Raw genomic sequence first — 13,323 nt, forward strand, 5'->3', positions numbered from 1 at the left:
TAGTATTCCAATTGTTTATAGTATTCTTGTATCAGGCTACTTGCCTATATAACATTGTATATGTCACACAGTAATAATCAAGGAAATCAGTTCTCCTTCTTTACTCTCTAAATCGTCACTCTCTCTCTCTTTACTCTCTCTCTTGTTCTTGAATCCTTTACTCTGTTCTTAAGATTTCTAACACAAAGGCAGACGAGAACTCATACTAGAACCAGGAGACTTGGTGACAATCCACTTGAGAAAAGAAAGGTTTCCTGAGGAAAGAAAGTCCAAACTCTTGCCAAGAACAGATGGACCATTTGAAGTACTGGAGAGGATCAATAACAACGCCTACAAGATCGATCTTCAAGGGAAAGTATGCTATTAGTAATACTTTTAATATTGCTGATCTAATTCCTTTTTGTGCTGATCATTTAGATTTGAGGACAAATCCTTCAAAGGAGGAGGGGATGATGCAAACCTAGCTAAACAAGAAGACAATGCGGAGCATGAGGAGCTGATTCAGCTAAGTGATACTGAAGAGGAGACAAGTGAGCTAGATGTTGCTGAAGAGGAGACAAGTAAAGCCCACGACAACCATGATCTCATAACCAAGTTAGGCCCGGTTACAAGATCACAAACCAGGAGATTGAAGAATGCGATTTCGATGTTGGTTTATTCTAAACCAGAACCAACTTCGATGGAGAATCAAGTCAAGGAGTTCTTCAATTATTCAGTCTTCGAGATTGCCTAGTTCTAAGTGTTTTCTTCTTAGTTTCACACAAGTCTTGTTGCAAGTTTCCACAATATTTCTTTGTCTTTGTTCTACATAAACCGTGAGAATCCAAAGTATGATTCATTCACTTTTCAAATAAAAATCTCTTTTGTTCTTGTGAATCCTTTGTTCAGTTTCTGAACACTGTTTGCCTAGGAGTTGATTCTCTGCACGGCTTTTGCCTTAGATCATGTTTGTGGGCGTGATACTCACGATCTCTGGCGCATCTACACAAGTGTTTGATCTCTCCATCGATCTCACACTGAAGAACCACAAACCATCTCTACCTGAGATTTTTACAGAGATCTCTACTCAGGATGTGTTTGTGTGTAATAAGAGAGTGTTTGATGATTGTAGAGAGAGAGATATTAAAAGAAGAGATTAAAAGACTTTGTAACCAGATTGAGAGACTAAGAGATTAAGAGAATAGAGATTAAAGACTAAGAGATTAAGAACAAGTATTAAGACTTTAGATTGATGAAGGAGGAGGGGGAAACCCCACTCTCTCTCTTAATGATACAAAACGAGTTCATAAGGCTTATATATGCCTCTTACAATGTTTTAATCACAAACCTAAATCCTAAGGCTGTAAGTAAAAGATAGAATGGAAGGCTATGATGAGATTAGACTGGTCTTGGATGTTCTGGTGCAAGCTGTAAAGGAAGGGGCGCCTGGTTTGAATGAATGGGTGAGATTGGCTCATTTTGAACTCATGGCCAAGATGAGATCGTGAGTGAATAAGGCTGTAAAGGTAAAGCCACTTTCCCTTCCAGCCTGTCTCTTTGACCACTCTGATCCTTAAGGAATATTCCTTCTCTTCATAAATCTCCAACGGTCATATGTAAAGAAGTGAGCTGCACCCGGACCTTGCACATACCTTCTTTTCTCATGCCTTGTGATCCAAGTCTTTATTAGGGTTGTACCATCAAACCCTAATCCGTACATTCTTGTGCCCTATATTTGCACAAGACTTCTGACCTCTTAAAAGGTCTTGGGAAGATGATTTGGGTCGTCCTGATCCGTACTGGTCCGTACGGCGTCCGTACCGTCCGTACTGGTCGACCCTATCTTTGCACACTCGACCATCTTCTCTTAAACTCATCCATAACCTTCTTATGATCAGTCTAAGTCCCTCCTGGACTTAACTTCACACTGATAGATACTTTAGGATCTTCCTAAAGCTTCAATGAACTCTTAGAGCTAGAACCTGAAGCTTGCCCTATTTATGTACAAGCCTCATTTCTACTCTTCAGTTCAACACTCCCCTCAAGCTTGACTCTATGATCCTAAGTCAAGCTTGGAACCTTGAAGAGTCTCCCTCATTAAAAACCTTGCAAAGAAAACCCTATGGGACAAAACCTTGCAAGGAAAAGAGTAGAGATCTCCAAGGCCTAGGGATTGGCCAGTGAGTCTTTGTGCCTTACCAACAATGTAAGGGACACAAAGACTCTGGATCATGGCCCTCATGTGATGCAAGATAGAACACCACCTCTCTTGCTCATCACTGATCACTTCTTGTACTCAACGTGAGCTGATCTCGGTCTCTCCTTCTTTTACTCAACCTGTTGTTGTGTTTAAGAGTTCGGACCTCTTGATCTTATTCTCATTGTGTATCAACACCAACTGAACCTTGGTTCCTTCTTCTTCAAGAGATCACATCTTGCTTGAACTATGTGAGTATGTCTCAGCTTCTCTCCAATCACCTCAACTCTAGAGGCCGCCTTGGAGATTACTTCTTCATTCTCACAAAACTTCTTCACTAGGTTGTCTTCTCTTCTTGAATAATTCCCCAAAGGCTCTCAGATCATGTAAGCTTCAATCTCTCTCAAGCTTAACCATGTGGAACAAGTCAAGCTTAGGAGAATAGCTTTCATGATCTGACCATTTCTCCATTACAGCATCTTCTGAACTTGTACTCTTCATGGGATGCTCCTGAACTCCGCAGCTAACTCTTCAGTCAACTCACACTAGAAGTCGCATTTGATAGAGAAGTCTTCATCTTCTCACAACCAAGAATGTTCTGAACATTCATTCTCTTGCCTAGACACATCACTGCCTATGACTTTCTTCACATCACTTATCAAGCTCTCATCACTCAACATATGATTACTTGCTTCAGAATCCGTGGTGATGAGTTTGTTGGATGTGGATACTTTGGCAGGAGCACCCAGACTCCGGGTCGTAGCCAAAGTATACACATGCAAGACAAACTCATCCCATTCCTTCTTTCTGTCTCCCCCTCTCAATTAGCTTCACGGCTTCTTCTTAGAAAGGCTGGGAGGCAACTAGAACTTCTTTAACCACCAATGAGGCTGATCACCTCAACAAACTCAACTTGTCCTCTTCATAGACCCTGGTTTGGGTCTCCCCCTCTCAACAGCCTTCACAGCCTCTTTAGAGAAGCTAGGAGACGACCAGGAACACTTCAGTGAGGCGGCAAGCAATGGTACCTGATACATTATCCCAAAGATGCATCAGTACTTATCAAGAAACAAGAATGCATCACACTGATGCTTTATACTTCAATCAACACAATTTTCAGTCAATCAACACAAGTTTAATATCTTTTCAAGCACAATCAGTGAATAAGATGGATAAATTGTATCGTAAAGATTTTAAAGAGTATATGATTCTTCCCTTTTGTTTTAGTGAGTTTCCAAACTCGACCAGTGCACCATCTTCATGGCATCAACAGCTTCTTGGACTACAGTGTGAATCCTTCAGCTTCATGCTTCTCATGAGCCCTCATACACACAGCTCCGGCTGATGATCCTTTGTAGAAGCCTTTGCACACACTTGATAGGCCATGAACTTTGCTCTTTACACCATCCCCCCTCAAGCTTAGTTTCCGAGACTTAGATTTGGAACTAAGCTTGTGTATGGCCTAAGGAATTTCAGGGCCTTAAGACCACCAGTCTCAACAGACTTTAGTGATGGTCTAGATCTTGTGATTTACTCTCTTCCTTATATTAGGAACTAGGGTGTTTGAATCACCATAGAGAGGTCACAAGACAAGCTCTCATTGCATAATATCCAAACTACACTTCCTGTAGGCTTTTGGACTAGACATGTCCTTTGGTATTATGCAATGGCATTCTCTCATTGCTATCAATCACACTACACTTCCTGTAGTTTATGAATTGATACATCCAGTGATGATATGCAATGGAACTAGACCTTAGTCTTTACACTCCTTGTTGTTGGCGAATTGATGCTATACACCTTTATGTATACCTGACATCACCACAACTCAATGCAAGATTAGATCTTCCCATTGGGTTCAAACAAAGATTTTTTATATCTTGTTTGATCACCAATGAGACACTAGCAATGATCTTGAAACAAGCTAATCACAAGAACAAGATCAAGCCCTTTTTCAATCTCTAAAATGGCAATGTATGCTTTCAACAATACACTGACACTTTTAGGCTCAAAAAAAAATGCAATAATATATGAATGCAACAACTTAAACAATACTATATGCATGCACAGGTTCAATCCGAGAGCTACTTGGAGCTATGCACACCAGTTCCAATCAAAACCAAATGATGCAAGCAACCTAGATAATTTCTAAATGATGCAAGACAATCAATTGATGGATTAAACAAAGGCAATAGAACCAGTATGCATCCGGATTGAACTTAAGATTAAATGAGACAAGAATAAGAATGCAAAACAGTTTATCTATCATGATGCAAGCATCAGAGAACACTTCTCAATTTTGCAATGCACCCATGATGATTTCAAGCTAAAGAAATACAAAAGACAATGCAATAAACAAGACATGAGATCCTGGGACTAAAAACAGAAACAGATATGCATATAAAGCAATAGAAACAGGTTTACTCCCTTGTATAAATAGTGAGGAATGGCTGCTCTTCACACGCCACTTGAATCCTTCACTTCCTGAAGCTTAACAGCTCCTTCTCTTACCATTGCACTGAGGAGATACCTCAGATCACTCAACAAGCACTTCACTGGTTGCTTGTGAGTGTCTTTCTTCTTCCCTCCACTTCGGCTAGATCACGCATGATCAGCTTGCAATGGCCTTTCAACTACACTACCATTGTACTGAGGAGATACCTCAGCCTCCTCTACAAGTACCTCAATGGTTGCTTGTGAGTGACCTTCTTCTTCCCTCTACTTCGGCTAGATCACTCATGATCAGCTTACAATGGCCTTGAGTTCTACACTCCATTGCACACACAATGGGAAAGGTCTTTATCATTCAACTTGGGTTGGTGATGAACTGTGAACACTTCTTGTTAACCTGAAACAACACTCAAACTCCAACCAAGATCAGACACACTTGCATTGGTATCAATCCTTGATTAATCATCAAGGTTGATCACCAATGTTACAAGCATTGCGCAAGACTGAGACAAGCATGAGCAAGTTCACATCTTTGCAAGCTTTCTCTCTAAGTACAAGCAAGATCACCACAGGTTCAATGCAAGATACTTAGGCAATTTGACTTCTGCCTTAACTGCATCTTTGACATAAATCAAAGTGCATCAACCTAAGGCAGCAACACCAATGCCTTTAAAAGCACTACAAGCGATTAAACTAGATACAATTCAAGTTATAATCCTTGCAAGAAACTCCTCTAAGCAAAAGAATGATCTTAACATGATCATTTCAATTTACTTAGACTTTCTTTAAGTTCCTTTACTCAGCTATTAGACATGAATCTAATGCTTCAATGTAAGGTAACTTCTAGACAGTATGCATCCTCTTTAAAGAACCTTTAGCTTTAAAGTCCATGCATACTAGTCTTCTCAATAAAATGCAATAGCTACTGATTTGTTTCAATTCATGTATGCAAGCATATTTAATTACACAGGCACCATTAAGAACCAAAGCTATCCATTTTAAACAAATCAATCATCAACACACTACACAATAAGGATCCTGGGACAGATACAACACAAAACAATCCATGTTGCAATCTTTCAACAGTCCACAGGTTAACAAAGACACCACAATACACAACCAGATCATAAAGGCACAAGCTTTAACTAAGGGAGAAAGGTTTAGCTTACAAACAAGGAACTAGTGCTAGTTCCTTGAACCTCCAAAGTAATCAACATCACAGATGACCTTTCTCCCTGATCTCATCATGCCAAAGAACCCTCCTTTCTTCATGTTTGAGTCGCCACACCAGTTGCAAGATGAAAGCTTCCTTCTTGAATGGTTTCTTCTTGGACAGGAACCGGGAATGGCTTGGAAATGCTTCCACTGGCCTTCCTTCTTCTGGCGGACATGAGGGAGTAGTAAATGACCAAGACAAGCTTCTGGGTACCATGGATGACGACATCTTCTTCTTGAAGAGGTTGAACAGCCGGCTGAACCAGAAAGCTTCATCTTTACTAGAACCGGCAAGGGAGAGAGCTTGTGCTGTGAGCGGAAGCTGGAACCAAGTTCTAAAGAACCTGGCTCTGATACCATGAGATTTTTACAGAGATCTCTACTCAGGATGTGTTTGTGTGTAATAAGAGAGTGTTTGATGATTGTAGAGAGAGAGATATTAAAAGAAGAGATTAAAAGACTTTGTAACCAGATTGAGAGACTAAGAGATTAAGAGAATAGAGATTAAAGACTAAGAGATTAAGAACAAGTATTAAGACTTTAGATTGATGAAGGAGGAGGGGGAAACCCCACTCTCTCTCTTAATGATACAAAACGAGTTCATAAGGCTTATATATGCCTCTTACAATGTTTTAATCACAAACCTAAATCCTAAGGCTGTAAGTAAAAGATAGAATGGAAGGCTATGATGAGATTAGACTGGTCTTGGATGTTCTGGTGCAAGCTGTAAAGGAAGGGGCGCCTGGTTTGAATGAATGGGTGAGATTGGCTCATTTTGAACTCATGGCCAAGATGAGATCGTGAGTGAATAAGGCTGTAAAGGTAAAGCCACTTTCCCTTTCCAGCCTGTCTCTTTGACCACTCTGATCCTTAAGGAATATTCCTTCTCTTCATAAATCTCCAACGGTCATATGTAAAGAAGTGAGCTGCACCCGGACCTTGCACATACCTTCTTTTCTCATGCCTTGTGATCCAAGTCTTTATTAGGGTTGTACCATCAAACCCTAATCCGTACATTCTTGTGCCCTATATTTGCACAAGACTTCTGACCTCTTAAAAGGTCTTGGGAAGATGATTTGGGTCGTCCTGATCCGTACTGGTCCGTACGGCGTCCGTACCGTCCGTACTGGTCGACCCTATCTTTGCACACTCGACCATCTTCTCTTAAACTCATCCATAACCTTCTCATGATCAGTCTAAGTCCCTCCTGGACTTAACTTCACACTGATAGATACTTTAGGATCTTCCTAAAGCTTCAATGAACTCTTAGAGCTAGAACCTGAAGCTTGCCCTATTTATGTACAAGCCTCATTTCTACTCTTCAGTTCAACACTACCTTCATCCGCAAACCATCTCCATCTATCAATCTATCCAAGTAATCATTCATCTATCAAGGAGACAATACCATCCTTGATCCATTCCGCAAAACCACAACCCAAATCACCCTCAGATCCATCAAAAAGGGATTCAAAGCCAACAAGGGTTTCATTACTCTTTGAAGTATCACTCAATCCACATCTTGTTTCATCATCACAATCCGTTGGAGAGTAGTCAGGGACGTGATCCTCACACCTAGGATCATATCAAGTGGTATCAGAGCAGATCTCCATCAAAAGGTTGTGTTTTTCCAGTTCTGCCACTTTTAGACTTTTCATATTCTGTTCTCAGATCTGTTCTAAAGTCTAGATCTTGTTAGAATCTTGTTTGTTAATGTCAGATTTGTCTAGAACAAGTGTTGAACTTGCTAAATAATCTGATTAAGATTTCGAAATTGCTAAGAAAAAAATTAGGGTTCTTCATAAAAGTCTTTGAATCTGTCTCAGTTTCTGTGTTTTCTGTTATTTTCTGTTTCTATGATCTCTTTTACTGGTTTTGTGCTTTAAAATTCAACAGGAACCATGGGAGACGAGGACAATAGGAATAATGGAATGGATCAACTGTTACTTGATGCTTTGACTGTAAGAATTAAAGATTAAGAGTGAAGATTGATGAGAATGAGTAACTAAGAGAGTGAGGTTGAGAGAATCCGAGAGAGAGTTTAGTGAAGTGGTTTCATTGTTTCTATTCACTTAACTTCAAATGGTTCACATACAACATAGATATATCGACATTCTGAGCATAAGAGAACAAAGGAGAAAAGCATAAACAAATGAGAGAGAGAGAGAGTCGCCTGGTCTTGGATAGCGACCTCTCATGAACGGCTCCAAGGCAAGAGTGAAAACATTATTAAACTCTTGCCGACATCCTCCTTCTTGTCTTTACTCTTCAACGTCTCTCTCTTCTTTCAAACACATCAGAGGCGACTTGGGAAGGATCTTCTTGCTGTTCAAGTCTCGTTTACAAGTTGTAGTGTTGCCTTGTCTCACAAGTTGTACGGCCATACTTGTGTTCCAAGGTAACACCACTTCCTTGTATCATTTGAATCTCTTCTTCTCCTCTGATTACTCTTATGCTTCTACGCTTCATCTCAACACTCCCCCTCAAGCTTGACCATGTGAAACAAGTCAAGCTTGGAAGTCATGAAGCATTCCCTCATTAAAACCTTAGCATGGTAAAACCTCATGGGACAAAAACCACGCCAAGGAAAAAGAGTAGAACACTTCATGAAGGAGAGAATCAGTGAGATGATATGTCTATGAGTCCAAGCTTTGAATGGATGAACTCACAGACCTTTCGGCTTGCAGCTTTGGTGAAGATGTCTGCCAGTTGCTCTTCACTTCTGGTGTAACATGGCAGTATGATGCGTTGCTCCACTGCTTGTCTGACTTTATGGCAATCAACTTCAATGTGTTTGGTTCTTTCATGGAACACATTGTTGGAGGCTATATGGATGGCTGCCTGGTTATCACAATGCATTGTGATGGGATCTTTGCTTTCAATTCCCAAATCCCTTAGCAGGTTCTTCATCCAGATTAACTCACTGGTGAGTTTCCTCATTGCTCTATACTCAGCTTCTGCACTAGAGCATGAGACTATCTTCTGCTTCTTGCTCTTCCAAGTGACTAAGTTGCCTCCTATGAAGGTACAATATCCAGTAGTAGACCTCCTGTCCACTCTGTCTCCAGCCCAATCTGCATCACAATACCCCACTATCTCAGTGCTCTTGTTACACCCTAGCCATACTCCTTGTCCTGGTGCCTCTCTTAGGTATCTCAGAATCCTTTCCACCATGTTCCAATGGTGCATCTTTGGCGCTTGCATGTGCTGACTGACTTGGTTCACAGCAAAGCATACATCCGGTCTTGTAATGGTTAGATAGATGAGCTTTCCCACCATTTTCCTATAGTTCCTGACATCTCCATATGGCTTATCTTCTATCTCCCCCTCACGCATCACCTTGTATCCTTCTTCTAGTGGTGTTTTAGCAGCTCTACTGTCAAGATCACCAGCTTGTTTTAACAGATCCAAAGTGTATTTTCTTTGAGATAGGAACAGCCCTTCCTTAGATCTGCAAATCTCAATCCCTAGGAAGTACTTGAGCTCTCCCAAGTCCTTGATGTCGAATGTTGCTTTAAGAAATGCTTTGGTTGAGCTGATCCCTTCTTTGTTACTGCCTGTGATGATTATATCATCTACATAGATGAGTATAACAATGATCCCTTGCTTGCTGGTCAGAGTGAACAAGGTGTGATCAGCCTCAGATTTTACAAAGCCCCTTCCATTCAGTGTTGAGCTCAGCTTGTGATACCAGGCTCTTGGGGATTGCTTCAGCCCATATATTGCTTTCCTCAGTCTCAAAACATTGCCAGGTTTGACCATGCTTTCCATTCCAGGTGGTGGGCGCATGTATACTTCATCTTCTAGTTCTCCTTGTAAGAATGCATTCTTGACATCCATTTGCCAAAGATCCCATTCCAAATTCACAGCAAGGGAGAGCACAACCCTTATGGTGTGTAACTTTGCTACTGGAGCAAACGTTTCTAGATAATCCTCACCATACACTTGGGTGTAGCCTCTTGCTACTAGCCTGGTCTTCTTCCTTTCAGGTTTCCCATTAGCTAGATACTTGATTGTGAACAGAAGCATGCTGGTCACTGCCTTCTTGCCTTTGGGAAGTTCACTCTCAAAGAAGGTTCCATTCTTCTCCATAGCCCCCATCTCATCCTCCACAGACTCTCTCCATTCATCTATCTCCATGGCTTCTTTATAGCTTCTCGGAATGAATTCTTGATCCACATTTGCCATAAAGACTTGGTGGTTCTCGGGAAACTGAGCTAGAGAGCATGTGGCTTGGATGGGATGAGCCACGGCTTGTGAGTTGAAATACACTCTTGTATTCACCCAATCTGTTGGCGGGCGTCTGATCCTCTCACTTCTTCTTGGTGGTTGAGCTTGAGCTGGTTCTTCTAGTGTTGTAGCCTCATTATCCATCTGATCTCTGCTACCCACTGATCCTTCTGGTTGCTCTGCTTGATCATGAGAAACTGAGCTTTGTGGTTGTATCTCAGTTACCTTCCCCCCCTCAGGATCAAGAGGAGCATCCGCAGCAGCTTCATTACTAGGACCCTCCTGGTCTCTATTGCTTGTGGACCCCTCCTGATGAGGGCTTGACTCAGCTGTTGTATTCCCTCCTGGTATACTGATGCCAATGCCCCTCATAACTCTTCTCAAGTTCTCGGCCCTATCTGATGCTGATTGAGACAAGTCTTTTACTTCATCCCAACTCTTTTCTGCATAGTAGCCTTTGGACTCAACAAACCTCACATCCCTGGATACTAGAACCCTCTTGGTATCTGGCACATAGCACTTATATCCTTTTTGGTGAGGAGAGTAGCCTATAAACATGGCTCTGGTGCTCTTTGGTTCCAGCTTGTTTCTTTGTTGTCCTGGAATCAAAACAAAGCACACACACCCAAATACCCGAAGGTGATCTATAGATGGACGATATTTGTTTAATACCTCATGTGGTGACTGATCTTGCAAGATTTTGGTTGGTATCTTGTTGATCAGGTAGCATGCTGTCATCACTGCATCGCCCCAAAACCTCTTGGGCACATTCATGTGGAACATCATACTCCTAGCAACCTCCATAAGGTGCCTATTCTTTCTCTCAGCCACTCCATTTTGTTGTGGAGTGTATGGACAGCTTGTTTGATGGATCACTCCATGCTTGGATAGGTGTTGTTTAAATGCGGTGCTTGTGTATTCCCCACCATTATCTGATCTCAAAATTTTTATCTTGGCATTGTAATGGTTAGACACATAATTTTGAAAATTTATAAACGCATCTAACACCCTATCCTTTGATTGAAGCAAGGTGATCCAAGTATACTTGGTTTTCCCATCTATGAATGTCACAAAATATTTATGAAACTCCCTAGATGCGCATGGTGCAGTCCAAACATCAGAGTGAATTAAATCAAAGGCACATTCATAGATAGTACTCGATTTAGGGAACACAGTTTTACAATGCTTTCCTAAGATACAAGCTTCACAATCTTTTTGAAAAGAAATACTAGGCAACATGATGTTCAAGGCACGAGAGTGAGGATGACCTAATCTAGCATGCCACATTACATCTTTAGGGAAATTAAAACATGAATTTAAAGCAAGAGATAAATCGGAAGCAAGCTTAGTGTCTTCAAGCAAGTACAAGTCTCCCTTGGTTACACCTTTGCCAAGCAACCTACTAGTTTCAATATCCTGAAACAAAACATCATTAGGAGTGAAGGTAACATGGCAATTTAAATCAGTGGCAACCCTTTTTACAGATAACAAGTTGGAAGTGAAACTAGGCATATAAAAGGCTTTAGAGTCTTTTTCAAATATCCTAAGATCACCCACCCCTTTAATAGGAACCAACTCTCCATTAGCTACACACACATTTCCTAGGGCAGGAACAATATTTTTAATCAACCCTAGATCACTTATCATATGATGACTAGCCCCTGAATCAATCACTAAAGGTTTGTTCATTTTAGAGCTAGTAATCGCATTCAAGGAATAGTCAATATTAGTAGCATGTAAATGATATAGGCACAAAGAGGGCCTTGCTCAAGGTGGTTGGATAGGAGAGTGATTCCAAGAACCGGTTTGATGAGTTGTGGATGGAGGTGGGAGGATCTAGTGATGGTAATGTTGAGATGGATGGATCCGGTTGAAAGGAGTCTAGGAAACACCAATGGGGGATGGGATTCACCACTTGGTCGTATAACCAACTTGATGGATCTATGGATGAGAGATGGCGTGTAGATGGATGATGGATTCAAGTGGTTTGTTCGTATAAACAACCCCACAAGAACAAAGCAATGGATTGATGGAATGAAGATGATTGATTCACACAATCAAGATGGATCGAGGTGAAACCACAAACTCTATGGATGGGAGTTTGATAAATCACAATATTGCTCTCAAGATTGCTTCTCACAAACTCTCAAAAGACTTGTATTTGCTAGGGGGCAAACTGACTCTTATATTTCATAAAGGTTAATGATACATGACTGCTTATAGGGGCTTATATACTCGCCAATGCAGTTGTGCCCTTCTAGGGGTCTTGAAACAAAGCAATACAAAGACTCGATACTTGGACCTAAGAAAGCATAGGCTAAACAATGCCTGACTCAAAGAAATGAAATAAAAATGCAAACAAGACCCTGCATGAAAACCATAGGATATAAATAAAATGTAAATGAACTTACCATACTTACCTTTGATGCGGAATAGGTTTGAAAGAAGTAGCCGTTGGAGAGGAGCCAAACTTGATCTTGTTCAAAGTGTTGTCGTTTGAGGCTTTGCTCTTCCTTCTTCAAAACTCACCGTATCACTTAGGGGAGATGGTAAATAAGGAAACCATTTCCTTGCAAGGAAGAATGGACCATATGTTATCATCTCCTCTTGGACCAACTTGTATAACATAAGCTTCTTCTTTATTTGCTTCTCCTCCGGTTATAGTGAATTGATCCATGCGGTTTGTGATGGCTTCTAGCTTGGTGTTGATGTTGCTTTTGATGAGAAGGACTTCTATGGCTTTGTTAAAGCTAGCAGCAACACCTCTAGTTCCTGATCTTGTCCTTGGAGCTTGTCTAAGTGTGGGGATGTTGATGTCTGGTTCTATGTCCTCATCAGTAAAGAGGTACCAAAGATGTTACCAGAGTGGTCCTTGAGGGCCCTGATGAGAGCCTCAATGTCAGATCTCTTGATGGTATCATCAGGAGTGATTCTCAAGGTACTGGAGTTGCTTGATACAAGCGCTTTGCCTTCACCAGCTGGATTGGTGTTTGAGATAGCTCGTGTGGTGTTTGGGGTGCTTGGTTCACCCATCTCACCAGAGTAGTTGGCTCTTGCATCATTGTGAGGAGTCCTGAACTTCATTGGCTTGAGGTGAGGGTGGAGGATCCAGCACTTGTCCTTGCCATGCCCTTTCTTCTTGCAATGGTCACAAACCCACACTTTCTTGTCCTCCGGCTTGTACTGACCCTTGTTTGCTGTGCCTTCAGCTTGGTTCACCAACACAAGCTCTCCTTTGCCTCCAAAGAGTCCCA

This window comes from Raphanus sativus, unplaced genomic scaffold (genome assembly GCF_000801105.2).
Source record: "Raphanus sativus cultivar WK10039 unplaced genomic scaffold, ASM80110v3 Scaffold0606, whole genome shotgun sequence".
NCBI lineage: Eukaryota > Viridiplantae > Streptophyta > Magnoliopsida > Brassicales > Brassicaceae > Raphanus > Raphanus sativus.